Raw genomic sequence first — 18,806 nt, 5'->3', positions numbered from 1 at the left:
AAATTGATGTGTCACGGAGAATCGGAGAAAAAAAGTTTCAAAGTGAACAGGTCTAATGTAGATGATCTGCTGGGAACTGTCGTCCAGGAAGATTCCAATCCGAATCTCTTCCAGGAACTATTGATGCGCCTTCAGAATGTCGTCCAGGGCCTTGGCCTGGTATACCCGTGACAGAAACTACACACACGAGCACTCGATCCCCTCAAACAGGATGTAGAAATGCATCTGATCTAAGTTGATCATTTGCGAGGAGATCAGCTTCGCGTGACGATCGGACCGATTTGGTATAGGAGTGATTTGAGCAACTTGGCGGTTTGGCACTCCCAGGTGCGAATAAGGATGAAGTGGATGTGCTTCATGCTCCAGAGGTGCTTGAAGAATTGAAGACTGTTCGAGAATGATAGAGAGCGGTTTGGACACCTCGTACGTGAGGCCGAGAACATCCCTGCCGGATTCGCCCTCGTAGTGGGTGAGGAAGTGAACGTCTACATAGTTGAAGACTACAGGCTCTTCCTGCTAGGATAAAGATTTGCGGACGGCGGCGGCCGTCTAGAGCAAATCGTGCTGGTAGTTTTCGCTGGTCTGGGCGATCCAGTTCGGCTTGAAGATTCTCCATACCTATATCCTGGGCAAAATTGTCCAGAGTAATAACTACTTAACTTAAGTAGTTCTTTAAGACTTGTAGGTGGTCCATCAGACGGTGCGCACCCATGACGATTTTCAGAACTTGCTTGGAAGTGTTCCGGTAGGAGTTATCGATCATTTGATACAGCTTTGTGGTATTGATCGTTGAGAAAATTGAATCCATGTCCTTCTACTATTGGGGTTTTATCCTGGCACACTTCCCTAAGATAATTGATACTTTTGCCAATGACAAGGATCTTTCTTGCAATCCCATCGCTAACGAAGCTGGGCAGCATAATGATACGGATTCGATACTTTCGATGCCATAACTGATCGAATCCGACTTCGCAGATCTTCTCGACGAAAACCTTTCCATTTGGATCGATGATCTCTGCGTCGATCAACCAGTGGATTAACGCTTGTTGCACGGGAATACATGCCGACGGAAGAAGTTCCGTGGCAAGCTTACAATTCTCTGAATCTCCATTGGCCGTGTAATTTTAGACAAAGGTGTCCAGAGTACCTCCTTTCATTTTTTTGCAAGATGCCGAGATCTGAATAAGTTCCATCGGACTGGTCAACTACAGACGCAACTTCTTCAGAGACAATAGATTACCCCCGCCAACTATTCCTGTCCGTTCCTTACACTGTCGGTACAAATCATCTTGCAGGATCGCCAGCATTCCATAGTACTGAGTAAGTTCCAGCTGAAGCACCGCGATAAAACCTCGACCAAAGTTCCCCTTCATGTAGCAATCGCTTTGCGCTTACTACCCAATTAGTGGCGTTTTAGACTGACTTGGGGACAATCAATGGTTTTTATGGAGCACGCCCTTCAAACCGCACAAAACTCCTTGAATTGCCCTGAAAATACCTGAATCTTCAAAACACTATGATTTCTAATAAACGGCCTCTGAAACCCACTTAAATCGCCTAGAAACCTCATACAACTCTCTGAAATCCTCTGCAACCCCTCTGGAAGCCCATGAGTACCCCTGTTATTCGATTTAAATTCCTAGAAAGCTTCTGAGGTCCCGTCCATAAACTATGTAGACTCTAAGGGAGGATGCGTGGATCTCATCAAAGCCTACGATAATTGTGCATGTCTGTAGGTGCCTGAGATGGCCAAACTATATTTACGTAGTTTATTGATAAGTGTAAAATTAGCTAGTAAGAAAATGTACATTATTTAAAACTCCTGGAAACTGGAACCCCTTGATACTCCAAAGATAGAGTAAATTTCTCAACTGTTTTGCAGGATTTCACGAAAAAATCGAATTAAAATAAGAACCAGTCATCGAGTTTACTTCAAGTTACTCACTGAGTAACCAGTTCTTGAAATAAAAAATCTAACTCTCAGTATGAGCACCCTTACAAATGTAAGGCAAATACCCTATTTATGATTGATTTTCATTTTTTGGCTTCCATACATGAAAGAATAAGAAAAAAATCCTTATGAGATTCCTTCATGAATACGTCCAAGGTTTTCTTTAAGAAATATTCTATGGATTCCTTCCAAAATTGTTCCATCGATTCTGTCAGAAATCACTCCAAGATTTTGGTCCTAATCAACAAAGGATTTTTTTTTTCAGAAACTCCTTCAGCAGTTTATTTAGAAGATCTCCCAGAGATTCTTTTGAAAAATCCATCAGACATTCCCTAAAGAATTCCTACGGCATTTTTTTTTTCAAGAACAATTTAGGAAAGATTTACATGGGTTCCTTCTGAAAATCCGATAGGGATAACTGTAGAAATTTTTCTACGAATTCGTTTAGAAAATTCTTCGAAAATGTATCCTAGGATTAATTCAGATTTTTCTACAGGAATTTCTTCTAAAATTCTTCTGAAGATTTATTTGAAAAATCTTCCTGTGGTTTCTCCAGAAATCTTTCAGAGATTCGTTCAGAAATTTGAACAGCTTATTCTTCAAGAAGTCTACCAGATATTTGTTCAGAAATTGCCCTAGGGATTCCATCGAAAATTTCCATTCATGTCCAGGTTTTTTGCAGGGATTCATCCAGATAATCCAGCAGAGATTCTTGCATTATTACTTTCAGTGATTTCTGCAGGAGTTCGTATAAAGATTTCTTCAGGATTTCCTCCAGATGTTCCTCCATGTATTTCTTCAGCAATATCCCCAGCGTTTCCTGTAAGGATAACTCAATGCGATATCTCCGCGGGTTTGTAAAGAAACCAATTAAGATATATTTCCCAAGAATTTCTACTGGACTTCCTTTTTCAAGATTTTTTTTACGTTTAACAGAAGCTTATCTGCGCTTTCTTCAGGTACTCATACGGAAATTCCTTCAGACATAAATTCGTAGATTGATTCAGGAAATCCTCAAAGAACTTTATTCGAGAAAAAAATCCTCAGTATACTTTTCTAAGAATCGCACCAAGGATTTCCCATGGAGGTTCTCCAGGTATTTTTCCAAAAAGTTTTACGGAAATTCTTCCTGGGATTTCTGCGAAAATATTCCTGGGATTTCTTCAAAAATTTCATTAGAAATTCAAGAGTGCTACCTAAGATTTTGATAGGGATTCTTCAGAAATTTCATCAGCGATTCTTTCAGAAATTCCTGACTGGATTGCCTTTGAAATTCCTTCAAAGATTCCTTTGAAAACATACCCCAGTGACTTCTTCAGAATTTAAGAGATTTCTTCAGGAATACCAGAAAGTGATTTTCCAGGGTTCTTCCATTGATTTATTCAGAAACTCTTATGAAATTTTCAATGAAAACCACACAGTGATACCTTCGAAATTACTTTCAAGCGTTCCTCCAAGAATTTCTTGAAAAATTTCTCCAAGGATAATATTAAGAAATTGCTCCTACGTCATAAATGTCTCTTAGGATTCCTTTAGAGATTCCGGTGGGAATTGCTTCAGACATTCCTCAAGAGATTTTTTTTTCAGAAGTTCCTTCAGAAATTTCATAAAACATTACTGAAAGGATCGTTTAGAGGACCCGTGAAGGGATTTCTAAAGAAATCCGTGCAGAAATGTCTGGAGGTTCCCCTTAGAAAACTTCTGGAAATACCGTTGAATATTCCTAGAAGATATGCTTGAATTTTTTCTGGGCAAAAAAACCTTGAATCATATTTTGAAGTTATCTCTGAAGTATCCCCTGGATGAATGTCTGTGAAAATGTCTGACCTTATTCCTGAAAGACCTGTATGAAGAATTTCCAGAGAGTTCATTATGAAATTCTTCCAGGAACTTCTTCTCAGATTCCTGAACAGTTTGCATCTAGAATTCCTTCAGGAAGTCCGCCCGGGATACCTTCCAGGATTTTTCAAGGAATTTCTTCTGCGAAACCCTCCAGAACTTACTTCTTCCAGGTCCTCGAGGTGTTCTTTTAAGGATTCTTTTTGTAGATACCTTCTGAGATCCTTCCAGTAACTGCACCCGGGATATTACAGGATTCTTACAGAAGTTCTTTCCGGGATTGCTACAGTATTTTTTGCCTTTCTCGTACACTAAGTGTACTGGAAAGGCTATATGTTCACTCCAAAAATGACTTTTTGATAGAAGGCCCGGAGGGTCGAGTCACATATACCAATCAACTCAGCTCGACGAATTGAGGTGATGTCTGTGTGTATGTATGTGTGTGTGTATGTATGTGTGTGTGTATGTGTGTATGTGTGTGTACAAAATAAACTCACATCACTTTTTGGCAGTAAACCTCAACCGATTTTAATGACCGATGGTTCATTCGACGCGGAATCTGGTCCCATTGTTTCCTATTGAAAATGGTTCGGATCGGTCCAGCCGTTCCGGAGTTATGGCCATTTAGGTGTTCCGGACCGGGGCTGCAAAACGGTGAGTCGATAAGGAGAGCGTCCAATATAGCTCTGGTCCTCAGAAGTTCCTACCTCATGCTTCCACGGGTCAAACGATGACAAAGACCGCCAGCTAAGAGTTGTGTGCTTAGCTGGTAGCGCAGCCTGGGCACTGTTGTCCTTCTGACTTCAGCTAGATTGAGGAGGTACGATCCGAGTGTCTGTTCACCAAGGAGGTGCGGCTCAAACAGCGTCTGTTCTGGCATCCAGCGGCTGAGTAAGAAACGCTGCACCACGCCCAGCTAGATCCAAGGTGGTAGCCCCATCAGCGTGGTCGTCCCAGTGTTGGTTAGGACGTTAAACAGAACTGGCACGATGGCCCTCCGGCGAGACAGGAGTGTTGGCGTAGGCCCAATAAGCCACCCGTAAAAATCCCCATTGCGAATAACATAGGAGAAAATACGACTCGATACAATCGGCAAAGACCCACGCGACGAAATAAGGACTACGATTGGAAACTTGGAACATGGAATTGCAAGTCACTAGGTTTCGCAGGATGTGACAGGATAATCTACGACGAACTACATCCCCGCAACTTCGACATCGTGGCGTTGCAGGAACTTTGTTGGACTGGACAGAAAGTGTGGAAAAGCGGGCATCGAGCGGCTACCTTCTACCAAAGCTGTGGCACCACCAATGAACTGGGAACAGGATTTATAGTGTTGGGCAAGATGCGACAACGTGTGATCGGGTGGCAGCCGATCAACGCAAGGATGTGCATGTTGAGAGTTAAGGGCCGTTTCTTCAACTACAGCATCATCAACGTCCACTGCCCACACGAAGGGAGACCCGATGACGAGAAAGAAGCGTTCTACGCGCAGTTAGAGCAAACATACGATGGTTGCTCGCCGCGTGACGTAAAAATCGTTGTCGGCGACATGAACGCGCAGGTAGGAAGGGAGGAAATGTACAGACCGGTAATCGGGCGAAACAGCCTGCACGCCGTATCGAATGATAACGGCCAGCGATGCGTAAACTTTGCAGCCTCCCGTGGTATGGTAGTCCGAAGCACCTTCTTCCCCCGCAAAGATATCCACAAAGCCACCTGGAGATCACCCGACCACCAAACAGAAAACCAAATCGACCACGTTCTAATCGACGGTAAATTCTTCTCGGATATAACCAACGTCCGCACATACCGCAGTGCGAATATAGATTCGGATCACTACTTAGTCGCTGTATGCATGCGCTCAAAACTTTCGACAGTTATCACCACGCGTCGAAGTCGAACGCCGCGGCTCAACATCGAGCAACTTCGTAACGTAGAAGTGGCTCAAGACTACGCGCAGCAGTTAGCAGTGGCCCTACCAACGGAAGAGCAGCTTGGCGCAGCTACACTTGAAGATGGCTGGAGGGACATCCGATCCGCCATAGGCAGTACCTCGGCTACAGCACTAGGTTTCGCGACTCCGAATCACAGAAACGACTGGTACGACGGCGAATGTGAACAGTTGAAAAACGAGAAGAATGCAGCATGGGCGAGAATGCTGCAACACCGTACGAGAGCGAATGAGGCACGTTACAAACAGGCGCGGAACAGGCAGAACTCAGTCTTCCGGATGAAGAAGCGCCAGCAGGAAGAACGAGATCGCGAAGCGATGGAAGAGCTGTACCGCGCTAAGGACACACGAAAGTTCTACGAGAAGCTGAACCGCTCGCGCAGAAGCTTTGTGCCACAAGCCGACATGTGCCGAGATAATCACGGGAATATTCTCACGAGCGAGCGTGAGGTGGTCGAGAGGTGGCGGCAGCATTACGATGAGCACCTCAATGGCGACGTTGCAAGTACCGAAGGTGGCGCGGTAACCGATCTAGGAGTATGTGCACAGGACGAAAGACTTCCGGCCCCTGACCTTCAAGAGATTGAGGAGGAGGTTGGCCGGTTGAAAAACAACAAAGCCGCTGGAGCAGATCAACTACCAAGCGAGCTTCTAAAATACGGTGGAGAAGCACTGGTGAGAGCACTACACTGGGTCATTACCAAGATTTGGGAGGAGGAAGTATTACCGGAGGAATGGATGGAAGGTATCGTGTGTCCCATCTACAAAAAGGGCGACAAGTTGGATTGCGGAAACTACCGCGCGATCACACTACTGAGCGCTGCCTACAAGATACTCTCCCAAATTTTATGCCGCTGTCTATCACCGATTGCAAGAGAGTTCGTGGGGCAATATCAGGCTGGATTCATGGGTGAACGCGCTACAACGGACCAGATGTTCGCCATCCGCCAGGTGTTGCAGAAATGCCGCGAATACAACGTGCCCACACATCACTTGTTCATCGATTTCAAATCGGCGTATGATACAATCGATCGAGAACAGCTATGGCAGATTATGCACGAATACGGATTCCCGGATAAACTGATACGGTTGATCAAGGCGACGATGGATCGAGTGATGTGCGTAGTTCGAGTATCAGGGACACTCTCGAGTCCCTTCGAATCTCGCAGAGGGTTACGGCAAGGTGATGGTCTTTCGTGCTTGCTGTTCAACATTGCTTTGGAGGGTGTAATAAGAAGAGCGGGGATAAACACGAGTGGGACGATTTTCACGAAGTCCGTTCAGCTGCTTGGTTTCGCCGATGATATTGATATTATTGCTCGAAAATTTGAGACGATGGCGGAAACGTACATCCGACTAAAGAGGGAAGCCAGGCGAATCGGATTAGTCATTAATGTGTCGAAGACAAAGTACATGATGGCAAAGGGCTCCAGGGAGGAATCACCGCGCCCGCCACCCCGAATTCATATCGACGGTGATGAAATCGAGGCGGTTGAAGAATTCGTGTACTTGGGCTCACTGGTGACCAACGACAACGACACCAGCAGAGAAATTCAGAGGCGCATTGTGGCAGGAAATCGTGCCTACTTTGGACTCCGCAGAACTCTACGATCGAATAAAGTTCGCCGTAACACGAAGTTAACCATCTACAAAACGTTGATTAGACCGGTCGTCCTCTATGGGCACGAAACATGGACCCTACGTGCAGAGGACCAACGCGCCCTTGGAGTTTTCGAACGGAAGGTGTTGCGTACCATCTACGGCGGAGTGCAGATGGAAGACGGGTCTTGGAGAAGGCGAATGAACCACGAGCTGCATCAGCTGCTGGGAGAACCAACCATCGTCCATACCGCAAAAATCGGGAGGCTACGGTGGGCGGGTCACGTCATCAGGATGTCGGATAGCAACCCGACTAAAATGGTTCTCGAGAGTCATCCGACCGGTACAAGAAGACGTGGAGCGCAGCGAGCTAGGTGGGTCGACCAAGTGGAGGACGATCTGCGGACCCTACGCAGAGTGCGGAACTGGAGACAAACAGCCATGGACCGAGTGGAATGGAGGCGGCTACTATGTACAGCAGAGGCCACCCCGGCCTTAGCCTGACCGGTAAGTAAGTAAGTAAGTAAGTAAGTAAGGTGTTCCGGACCGGTACCCCAGGAAGGGGCCAGATATGAAAATGCTACAACCCTATGCATGCGACACATAAAACCGCGGCATTTTCCATAACCTGATGAACGGTATGCAGGAAAATACTCTCAGACCATATCTGAACCGGTAGTGTTTCAGAACCGGTTCCGGGTGTCCCGCCGGAAGTGGCCAAATAAAAAGTGAACCAAATCCATGCATGCGACACATTAAATAGCGGCTTTTTCGATAACCTGATTAACGGTATGCAGGAAAATAGTCTCAGACCATATCTGCACCGGTAGTATTCCAGAACCGGTTCCGGGTGTCCCGCAGGAAGTGGCCAAATATTAAAGTGGAGCAAACCTATGCACGCGACACATCAAATCGCAGCTTTCTCGATAACTTGATAAACGGTTAGCAAGAAAATAGGCTCACACCACATGAGAAACTACAGGTAGTGTTCCGGAACCGGTTCCGAGTGTCACACCGGAATTGGCCAAATACAAAAGTGAACCAAACCCATGCATGCGACACACCAAATTGCGGCTTTTCTGATAACCTGCTGAACGGTAAGCAGGAAAAGAGTCTTAGACCATATCTGAACCGGTGGTGTTCCGGAACCGATTCCGATTATCCCGCCGGAAGTGGCCAAATACATAATTGAACCAAAGTAATGCATGCAACACATCAGATTGCGGCTTTTTCGAAACCCCGATGAACGATTAGCAAGAAAATTGAACCAGACTACATAAGAAACTACCGATAGTGTTCCGGAATCGGTTGCAGTTGTCCCGCCGGAAGTGGTCAAATGTAAAAGAGAACCAAACCCGTGCATGTGACACATCAAATCGCAGCTTTTTAGGTAATCTGATGAACGGTTAACAAAAAAAAAATCGCAGACCACATTAGGGAAAACCAATAGTGTTCCAGAACCGATTCCGAGTGTCCCGCCGGAAGTGGACGAATGTGGAAGGAAACCAAACACATGCGTGCGGCTCATTAAATACCGGCTTTTTCGATAACCTGAAGAACGATCAGCAAGAAAATAGTCTCAGATCACATTAGAGACTACCGGTAGTGTTCCAGAACCGGTTCCGGGTGTCCTGCTGGAATTGGTAAAATGTAAAAATGATCCAAACCCATGCATGTGACACATCAATTCATGGCTTTTTAGGAAATCGGGTGAACAGTTAGAGGAAGCTAGTTTCATGCCATATTTGGGACAATTGGTACTGTCCTGGTTCCAGATGTCTCGCCGTAAGTGGTAAAATGTAAAGTTGAACCAAACTCATGCATTCGGTGCATCAAATTACGGCCTTTTCGATTACCTAATGAACGGTTAGTAAGAAAATAGGCACAGACTACATACACTCCCGGTAAAAAGTTTGGGGTCACCCCCTCAAAAACATGTAATTTTTTTAGGCCCATACCTCCGCCAATTTGCGTCCGATTTCAAAACCGTAGGTTTTATTCAAAAGATAATAAGTCAAAGAAACTTTGAACATGATTTAAAAGAAACTTTTTCAAAAAAAATGGTATGTAAACTTAAGCCAATGTTGCCAAATTTTCTAAAAAATGAATATAAACTTACGGCAGTGTCGCTGGAAATTGGGTCGACCAAATTTTAAGATGAGAGCGGTAATATAACCCATTTTCTATTAGCTTTCAATTGCTTTTTACAGAACTTAGCTAAAAAATCTAGAAAAAAAATTATTAAGTAAATTATTCCTTCATGTCATCGACCAAAAGTTTGGGGTCACCCTTCAATATGATGTATCGGCCAAAAGTTTGGGGTCACTTTCGTAAAACATGGAAAAGTGATTTGGTGATATCTTCGTCATCTATAGTTCAATTTTATTTCTTTTTGGCTCATTTCGAAGATAATTAACTAAATTTACATTTGACGTCTTTAACTTAACGTATTTAACGATTTTTGTATATAAAAATGTTATGTAAAGTTAACACATTTCAAAACTCTTCAAACAATGAGGCAACTTTACTTTAAGTTTTGGAATGTAAATTTCAACAAATATGTGTGGTTCAATGTATATGCAGTGAGTATCATTCATTTTGTTTCAAGTCAAGAAGAATTAAAATTGAATGAAAGATGACAATGATATCAACAAATCACTTTTCCATGTTTTACGATAGTGACCCCAAACTTTTGGCCGATACATCATTTTGAGGGGTGACCCCAAACTTTTGGTCGATGACATCAAGGATTAATTTACTTAATAACTTTTTTTCTAGATTTTTTAGCTAAGTTCTGTAAAAAGCAGTTGAAAACTAATACAAAATGGGTTATATTACCGCTCTCATCTTAAAAATTGGTCGACCCAATTTCCAGCGACACTGCAGTAAGTTTATATTATTTTTTTAGAAAATTTGGCAATTTTGGATTGAGTTTACATACAAAATTTCTTGAAAAAGTTTCTTTTAAATCACGTTCAAAGTTTCTTTGGCATATTATCTTTTGAATGAGACCTAGTGTTTTGAAATCGGACGCCAATTGGCGAATATATGGGCCTAAAAAAATGACATGTTTTTGAGGGGGTGACCCCAAACTTTTGAACGAGAGTGTAAGTTACTACCGGTAGTGTTTGTGGTTCCGGGTGTCCCGCCGGAAGTGGCCATATACAAAAGTTAACCAAACTAATGCATGCCACACGTCAAATCGCGGCTTTTTTGATAACCTGATTACCGGTTAGAAAGAAAATAGGCTCAAACCACATTAGAGACTACCAGCAGTATTACAGAACCAACTTTGGGTGCTTTGCCGGAACTACGAAAGTGAGCAAAATCATAGCAAGCGATAGATATGTGTAATTGTTCTCTTCATCATGACAAAACTAAAGTGATCTCAGAACTCGGCACCAACATTTCAAAAGGGCGTAACTGCTTTTGCATCCAATGCCTTCTCACAGAGCTGTGGGTCGTATTTCATTCATCTCACGCAATTCACATCCATTAATCGAAAGAGGAGGATTATATCTTTCTATTTGTGCTAGTGGATTGCTCGAGAGGGATGGGATACGCTCCACAGCTTTGTGAGAAAGCATTGGTTGTAAATGCAGTTACGCCCTTTTGAAATGTTGGTGCCGAACTCATCAAATCATACCATTTCAGATTCCTACTCATCCTTACAGTCAACGTTGTATGGGAAAAATGAAAATTAATCGCAGCAACCCTGAACATTTTTTTCAATCCCCTTTTGCGTCTGAAGTTACTACACAAAATTCTGATGTGACTGGTTGCGCCCTCGCGCTCTGTAATGTGGTTGAAATTTTATTGGGATTTAGTTTGGGAAATTTTACTTGCTTGCATTTTTTTTGTTAAATTTTACATGGATCTTGTAATCAGCGATAATAAAATATAGCCTGAAGTGTACAGAAAAAACTTTGTCGACGACCCCAAAGTGATCTGTGGTTGTGAAAAAGGTTATATCTTAGCTTGTAATCATCGTCTTCGTATTGATTGGCCTCCAATGACAGTGAAGGTGGTCAAGCAGTCAACTGCGAGATCTGATATTTTTAAGCTCTGCCTATACGTTGAACATAATATCGGAATATGCGTCATCAATAAGTTTTTCTATTCGATAATGGCTTTGATAAAATTCTTGCTTTTTTCAATAAAGTATTCTCAGGATTCAGGAACACTTCGGCTTACGTCGACATCATGAGTACATATTCGACGAGAAAGGCGCTATCACCACTAGGTGGATTAATCAGGGTTTTTTTTCCTCAAAGAGCTTCTTCCGGGATCCTCCAGGAACCCCTTCCGGTATTCTTTTAGGGATTCCCTCAACAACTCCTTCCAGGATTCCTCCTGGATTCTCCCATGAAGTGCCTCCGGAATTTCTTCAGAAACACATTCCAAAATTCCACAAGTGGTTTCACTCTGGATTCCAATGGTCCCGTCTAGAATTTCTCCAGGCACTTTTTTTCTGGATTCTTCCAGGAGTCCATTATGAAATGCTGGTATTTCCTTCTTAAAGTTCCTTTCACTTAGATGTTCATAACGAAAGTCCCCCATGATTTTATTAAGAACTGCCTATTGAAGTTTTTTTATGGATTTCCTTCATATTCCTCTGAGAGTTCCATATGAAGTTCGTACAGAAGTTTCTTGAGGAATTCCTACAACATTTTCTAAAGGCACTCCTCCAGCTGAATCGATTGATTGATTGATTTGTCTTTATGTCAGAGACATTCCGCCCTTGGAATCGCATGAAATTATCCACGGTGTTCCTTCTGTTTTTCTCATACATTTCCAATTTTATAGTTTTGTTTTTGTTGGATATCTTCAGAAGACATTTCAAAAGAAACTATCTCGGAAGAGATTCCTTAAGGATTCCCGGAACTCCTGGAGAAATCCCGGACGAAATAACTTGAAATCTCAGAAGAAAACTTAGAAGGAATCGTGGAAGGAACTCCAGGAGGAACCCCAAATAAAACCTTTTAAGAAACTTCATGAGAAATGCCTGGAACAATCCCAGAGGGAACTTCTGAAAGAATCTCAGGCGGAACATCTGATGGAATCTAAAATTGAGCTCCCTATGGAATTTTCCACAGAAGAAATTCCTAAAAGAATCTTGGAGTTATTTTTTTTTTTAGGAAAATCACTAATAGAAGTCCAGAAGGAACGCAAGGAAAAAAATGCTGGGGTAATCGCAGAAGGAACACTGAACGATTCTCGGAATCAAACACTAGGGAAATTTTGGTAGGAATTATATAGAAATTAAGAATTCCTGGATGAATATAAAAAGGTATTCCTTAAGAAACCCAGAATGAATTTGTAGAGTATTTTCTGGAGAAATTCTGGCACCAGAGCCGTAGCGTGCGGTTGGCCAGGTTGGCCCCCGCCAAGGGTGCCAACCTTGGAGGGGCACCAACCTTGGAGGGGCGCCAAAAAGACATACAGCTAGTGGCAAACAGAATGAATGTTATCAAGATTTCACTTTTCAAAATATCTAAGATTGATCATGTGTTTTTACGTTCTTCCGATGTTGCCTGGAAATTTATCTACTATTTTATTTTGAGAAACTCAATGTGTTTCTTTCTGATAATTCTTAAACATTCTTTTGAGGCTACTTCAGAGGGCATTCGTCACATTCATTCAAATACATTAGTTTTGACAAAATATTTTAAATGGAAAAGTTCAATTCATATAGGGGAGACTGAGGAGACTTGATCCCTGGGGAGACTTGTTCCCCCCATATTTATTCGGAATCAAAAACAGTTTTCTTCTAGCATAATTTTTCCAAAACTACTCCTGGACAAACGATCATGTTTTGGCTACAAGTGGTTTCGATTGTACATTGCATTATTTTTTAACGGCTGATGGTTTATTTTCAGTCCTTCAGAAATCTTTTAGGCGATTCCGAAAAATCTCAATAGCTTTGTGAAAATTAAACCAAATCATGTCAAAATTTCACAGCACATAGTTTAAATAGAATACTTTCAAACTTATTTACCCAAATAAGGCTGTTGTTAACATATTTTAATTAATTAAGCTTAGTATACACAACAGTGTCATGGGGAGACTTGATCCCTCGAGGATTACACACACATTATACATGCGAAAAATAAAATTCTATTCGGAAGCCTCTATTTACTTGGAATTCTAGTCTATTCAACGATAAAATGTGTCAGATAATTATAACTTTAGTACAAACCAAGAAAAGGGGGATCAAGTCTCCCCATTTTGAAAATACGGCATATCCTTAAAGATTTAAGGAAATCTTACAATTTCAAACACTCCAAATTCATCAAAAATACAAGAAAACTCGAAAAGAAAATAAATAGGAAGACTCTGGAATTATTTTCCCTTTAAATGAACCATGTGCTCAAAGGGGGATCAAGTGTCACCCATTTTTGAAAAATACATCATAAGACATGCCTCCATAAAAACACAGTTTTGAAAACTTTAACAATAATTTAAAGGCCTTCTGTTGTGTATTAACTTGCAATAGATGTTTACCTGCCATTTTGTACGGAAATCGGATCTAGTTTTGTGTTTTTTCTTAAAGTTTCAGGTAAATTAAGAAAAAGGGATCAAGTCTCCCCAGTCTCCCCTAATTGTTGAATGTAACTTTAAGCTTATTTTGACTTTTGTAAACTAGCACAAACCAGTCGTATTCACCCGAAAAACTATCAGTGAGTTTTTTTTATTTCCGCAAAACAAATTGAATATTTTAGGAGTCCCCAATAAATTTCATCAGGCCTTTCTTCGGAATTTCTTGCTAGGTTTCTTTCACAAAATCCTTCAAAAACTCTTTCAGAAATTCATCTATGGGGTTCTTTTAAAATTCTCAAAGAATTTCTCCTGAAATATTTACGGAATCCTTTGAGAAAATCAAATTAAAAATTCTTCTGGAGATTTATCACGAAATTTCTCGAGGGATTCTTAGACATTTATCCAGGAAGGCTATCAGGAAGTTATTGAAGAATTTATTAAGAAATTATTCAAAAGATTCCTCCGCATGTTTTTACAAGAAATTTTTTAGATTATTTTTCACATAAAAATAAGAAATTTCTGATGATGATAACCCTGAGCGAGAAATTTCTGCAGATATTCTTTCAAAAAATCTTTCAAGAGACAATTTTCGTTAAGGATACCTTTAAAAATTCCTCCACAGATTTCTTCAAAAATTCTTTTAGGAGTTGATACTTCTTTATCTCAATACTTATTTCACTATTTTTTCTTCATAAGTTCTTGTAGAGATTTCTGCAGGATTACGGATCAGGATCTGTCATGGATTCGTATAGAAACTCCTGTAGAGATTCGTTTAGAAATCTTTCCATCGATTTCTTCATAAATTTCTCTGAAAATCTGAGAATCTGAAAGAAAATCATCTATAGATTCATTTAGAAATTCGACCAGTTTCCTTCAGAAAGTCTTCTATTGATTGCTTTAGAAAGTAATTATAAAATCTTCCATTGATCCCTTCCGAAATCGATTCATGTTTATTAGGGATTATTCCATAAAGTTCTGCTAGAACCCATTTACAAAACTTTTCATCCTCTTTAACTCTTCCAAAAAATCATGAATTTGGAATAATTTCAGGTTTTTTTTTTTCAGATATTCCGTTAGAAAATCTGTCATTGCATTCCTTCAGGGATTTCTTCATAAAACCTTCTAGGGTTTGTTTTAGAAAATCCTCCAGAGACTCTCTAAGAAACTTAAAATTCTCCTTTCAAAAAATTTGTAACATAGATTGTTTGAGGACCCCTGAAAATCATCAAGTAAAAAACACAGAAATAAAAAAATCGAGGGAAATTTGTGTCTTAGATACAGCAAATTCCAACTAAAGAAACAAAAAAAGAAAATAAATCATCACATTTTTTTGCAAATTGACAATGTTCAATGGTCATGGAGCGTCAATCAGGATACTTGCCAATGGCGAAATTGTACCACGCTACGGCTCTGTCTGGCACATCTCCTGGTTGAATCCCCGCGAATTAACAGCTTTAGGAGTCGCAAAGGAATCTCCTGAAGGAAATCCTGATGGAGCTTCTGCAACAATCCCAGAAATAAACCTGGAGGATTCCTGGGAGTAAATGGTGGGGAATCCGCGAAGGGATTCCGGATGGAATTCCTGTGGAATCCCCAATGGTGGACCCTCATACTTGAACACCGGCGAATGATGGCTTCTAATAAACCCAATATTAAACTGGAAAAAGAACAACTGCTGCACATCATCATCCTCGTGCTCATCATTCTACCATTTGTGCAGCAATGCTTCAAAGTTCTTCCTGGGATTTAATCAAGAACTCCTAGAGAAAATCATCTAGGATCTAATCCAGAGATTCTTCTAAGATTTCTTCAGAAATTTATCCGGCAATATTTCCAGCAACTACTCTACAGTTCTTTCAGAGATGCAATCAAAAATTTCTTCAGAAATTCATCTAGCTTATACAGAGATTATCCCAAAATTTTCAACACAATTGCCCTGAGAATTTCTCCACAGTTTTCTTCAAAAATTGATTTCTGAACTCTTCCTAGAGTTCTTACAGATATCTCTAATGGAATCAATTAAAAAGTTCTTTAAAAAAAATCCTACAGATTTTTTTTCTTAAACTTATCTAGGAATTCAACAAAAAATTCCTATAGGAGTTCCTGTAATGCTTTCAGAGAGAAATTTTCTCCAGAGATTTCTCTAAGAATTCATTTGAAGATTCCTCGTGAGATTTGTAGTGGAAACTCTGCAATTTAATCCCAAAAATAAATTTATAAAAAAATCCTGGAATCTCAGGAAGAGTTCCTGGAAAAGCACTACCCTACAAACATTGTTGCGGTATAAGAGTGGAACAAACCACTTTCAAGCAAACTTTAGCTTAAGAAAGCGCTTTTCAGCTAGTTATGCTACTAGGGTGAACAATGTCTTGGAGCAATTCCTGGAGAACTTTGAGAGGACTTTGAGGAAGCGTTTTTGGATGAATCCCTGAAAGAATTCCTGCAGCAACATTTTGACGAGTTTCTGGAATACTTCCTTCAAGAATCCTGAAACTATAGAGGAAAGTCTGAAAAAATTCCAGATGGGATTCTTAAATGAATCAGTGGCAAGATTCTTGGACGGATACCTTCGACGGAATCATTTGCAAGATTCTTGCAGAATACCTACAGAAATTCATGGAGGGATCCCAGGAAAAATCGTTGGAGATATCTGGAGAAACCTCTATGTATCCCAAGAGGAATCACTGGAGTAATTCTTTGTGAAATTTCGGGTAAAAATTCGGACGAGTCGGCTATGTCTGTCGAAACCTCTAGAGGAGTTCCCGGATGAACCCCTTGAGTAATTTCTATAGGAATCCCTATGACACTCTCCGAAAAAATCCATAGTGGCATCCCTAGGGAAATTCCTAGACTAATCATTGCAGGAATTTCTGTTGAAATTTCTGAAGTTTCCTGGATGAAATTTCTGGAGTTATCCACGGGGAAATTTCTGAAAAAAATGCTAAGAGAATATTAGGAGCAATTTCTTGAGGAATCCTATCAAAACTGACTTGAATGTTACTAGCATTGATTCCGGGAGAATTTCCAGCAAGATATTCTAGATTGTAGAAGAGTCTGCAGAATCTGAATTCAGATTTTCTTTCTGTGAAGAATTTCTAAGATGGATCCCCAAATAAATCACTGAACGAATCCCCGTTAGAGTTTCTGGAGGAATCCCAGCAAAAATTCTCAAAAGAATCTTACGGAATAATTCCAGGAGAAATTTCTGAATACATCCCTGGAAGAGCTCCTGTACATCGTTGTGGGAAAAGTCTTGCCAGAATACCAACAAGCATTTGTGAAGGACTCCATAGAAAAACTTCTGGAGATTCAAGAAAAACAATGCCTGTAAAAATTTTAAGAAAATAGGCATGAAGAAATTTTAAAATATATCCCCGGAGGAATTCGTAGAAAGATGCAAGCCGACATTTCTAGAAGAATTCTAGCAAAAATTCCTGAACGATTCGAATTGAAAATTTTTGTACGAACTCACCACGAATTCTTAAATGAAGAATTATCGAAATTGCTTTAAAAAATATATCTGGAGGAACTTTTGGATAAATTCTCGGAATTTGGTAATTTTATCTAAGAATACACCGCTAGGATAGTGTAATTTATTGCATTATTTAGTTTAATTTTTTTTTATGAAGACTTTTAACTATAGGACATCATTGGAACAAACAAACTTATTGTTTGTGTGATCTAATGAATAAATATGAAATCCCGTCAAAGATGTTCACTTTCTGTGTGATTTACTCATGCGGTTCCGAAACATGTTGCTCAATGCTATTACGTAATACGCACCAAAAAAATGGAAAGTACGCTCGGTAATTTCGTACAACATGGCGTTACAATTTATATTACTTAATTAAAGTGAGCTCTACACTAAATTACCCCATACAAACTTGCTCGTAAAAACAACGAAAAAATTGCATCGTCCTCAAAAAGTTGCAACCACTAATAATAGCTGCAATTTTCTCCAGAAACCACACTCCCACCAAGGTACAATCCCCACGGAAAAAGGAAGCAAAACTCTCAGTCACCCACCAACGCTACCACCCACACCGAGCCCATCGTCTTTTTTTGCCGGAAAATTATCCAGGAAAAAGCATTTGTTCTTCCTTTACCAACCCGAACGGGAAAATCAAGAGCATGAGAGAACGACGACATGCATGTGGTGCAGCCAGTGGCCTCTCGCTCTCCGTGTGGCTGGTTTCAGTGTCAATGCCGGTGGTAGCTCACTACTCACGGCACGGCAAACACCGCGCCGTGGTGTTGAGTGGGTAAGTGTGAGACTGTGTGTGCTTGCGCGATTCGAGTGAATCGAGAGAATCGACCTGCCGGCTATGTATGCATTGACGTTTAGCACCGGCGATGACTAGCTATACGGAGCGAACGTTCACACGCGGTCACCCATTCCACTCGCCGCTGCCGGTATCTACCGGCTTCGACGCGGTGGAACTCGCGTGCACCATACACCACCCCTCACACGCTAGCAGCGGTTGGCAACCGGTTTCGATTGGGGCTGATGGTTGAAATCAACTTGGGGTTCATTGGTTTATATCAACTGTTGTGCAAATTATATTTTCTGGTTATCAGCAAAATTTGCTTATTTTTATTGGTTGAGCATCAGAAAATTCATTTTTAAATTTTATTGAATCAACCAACAATTTCGCAAGATAACAATACATAGTATAAAAAATCGACCAAAATTGTTCATGCATAGGGAAGTGGAACCATCTCGGCAGGGGACCTATTTTGGGCACTTTTCTGCTATAACTGAGCCAATTCAGCCATTTGACGCAGTTTTCGGAACGCGATGAGATACGTATGGTATCGAGCCGTATACAAAATTTAAAGTCATTTGGTTTGCAATTGCCTGAGTTATAGCGAAGAGTGCCCAAAATACTGGCCGCTGCCCAAGTGGTTTGCTACCCTATTTCT

The 18,806-nt window shown here is 41.0% G+C and overlaps 1 pseudogene; it reads right to left on the bottom strand.

Moving 5' to 3' along the window:
• The window catches only part of LOC109430303 (gamma-tubulin complex component 3-like), a 69,260-nt pseudogene that overhangs the window by 49,366 nt on the left and 1,088 nt on the right, over positions 1 to 18,806 (bottom strand).

This window comes from Aedes albopictus, chromosome 1, assembly GCF_035046485.1.
Source record: "Aedes albopictus strain Foshan chromosome 1, AalbF5, whole genome shotgun sequence".
NCBI lineage: Eukaryota > Metazoa > Arthropoda > Insecta > Diptera > Culicidae > Aedes > Aedes albopictus.
The sequence above is the reverse complement of the archived record's forward strand: the minus strand, read 5'-3'. Positions and strand labels throughout refer to the sequence as shown.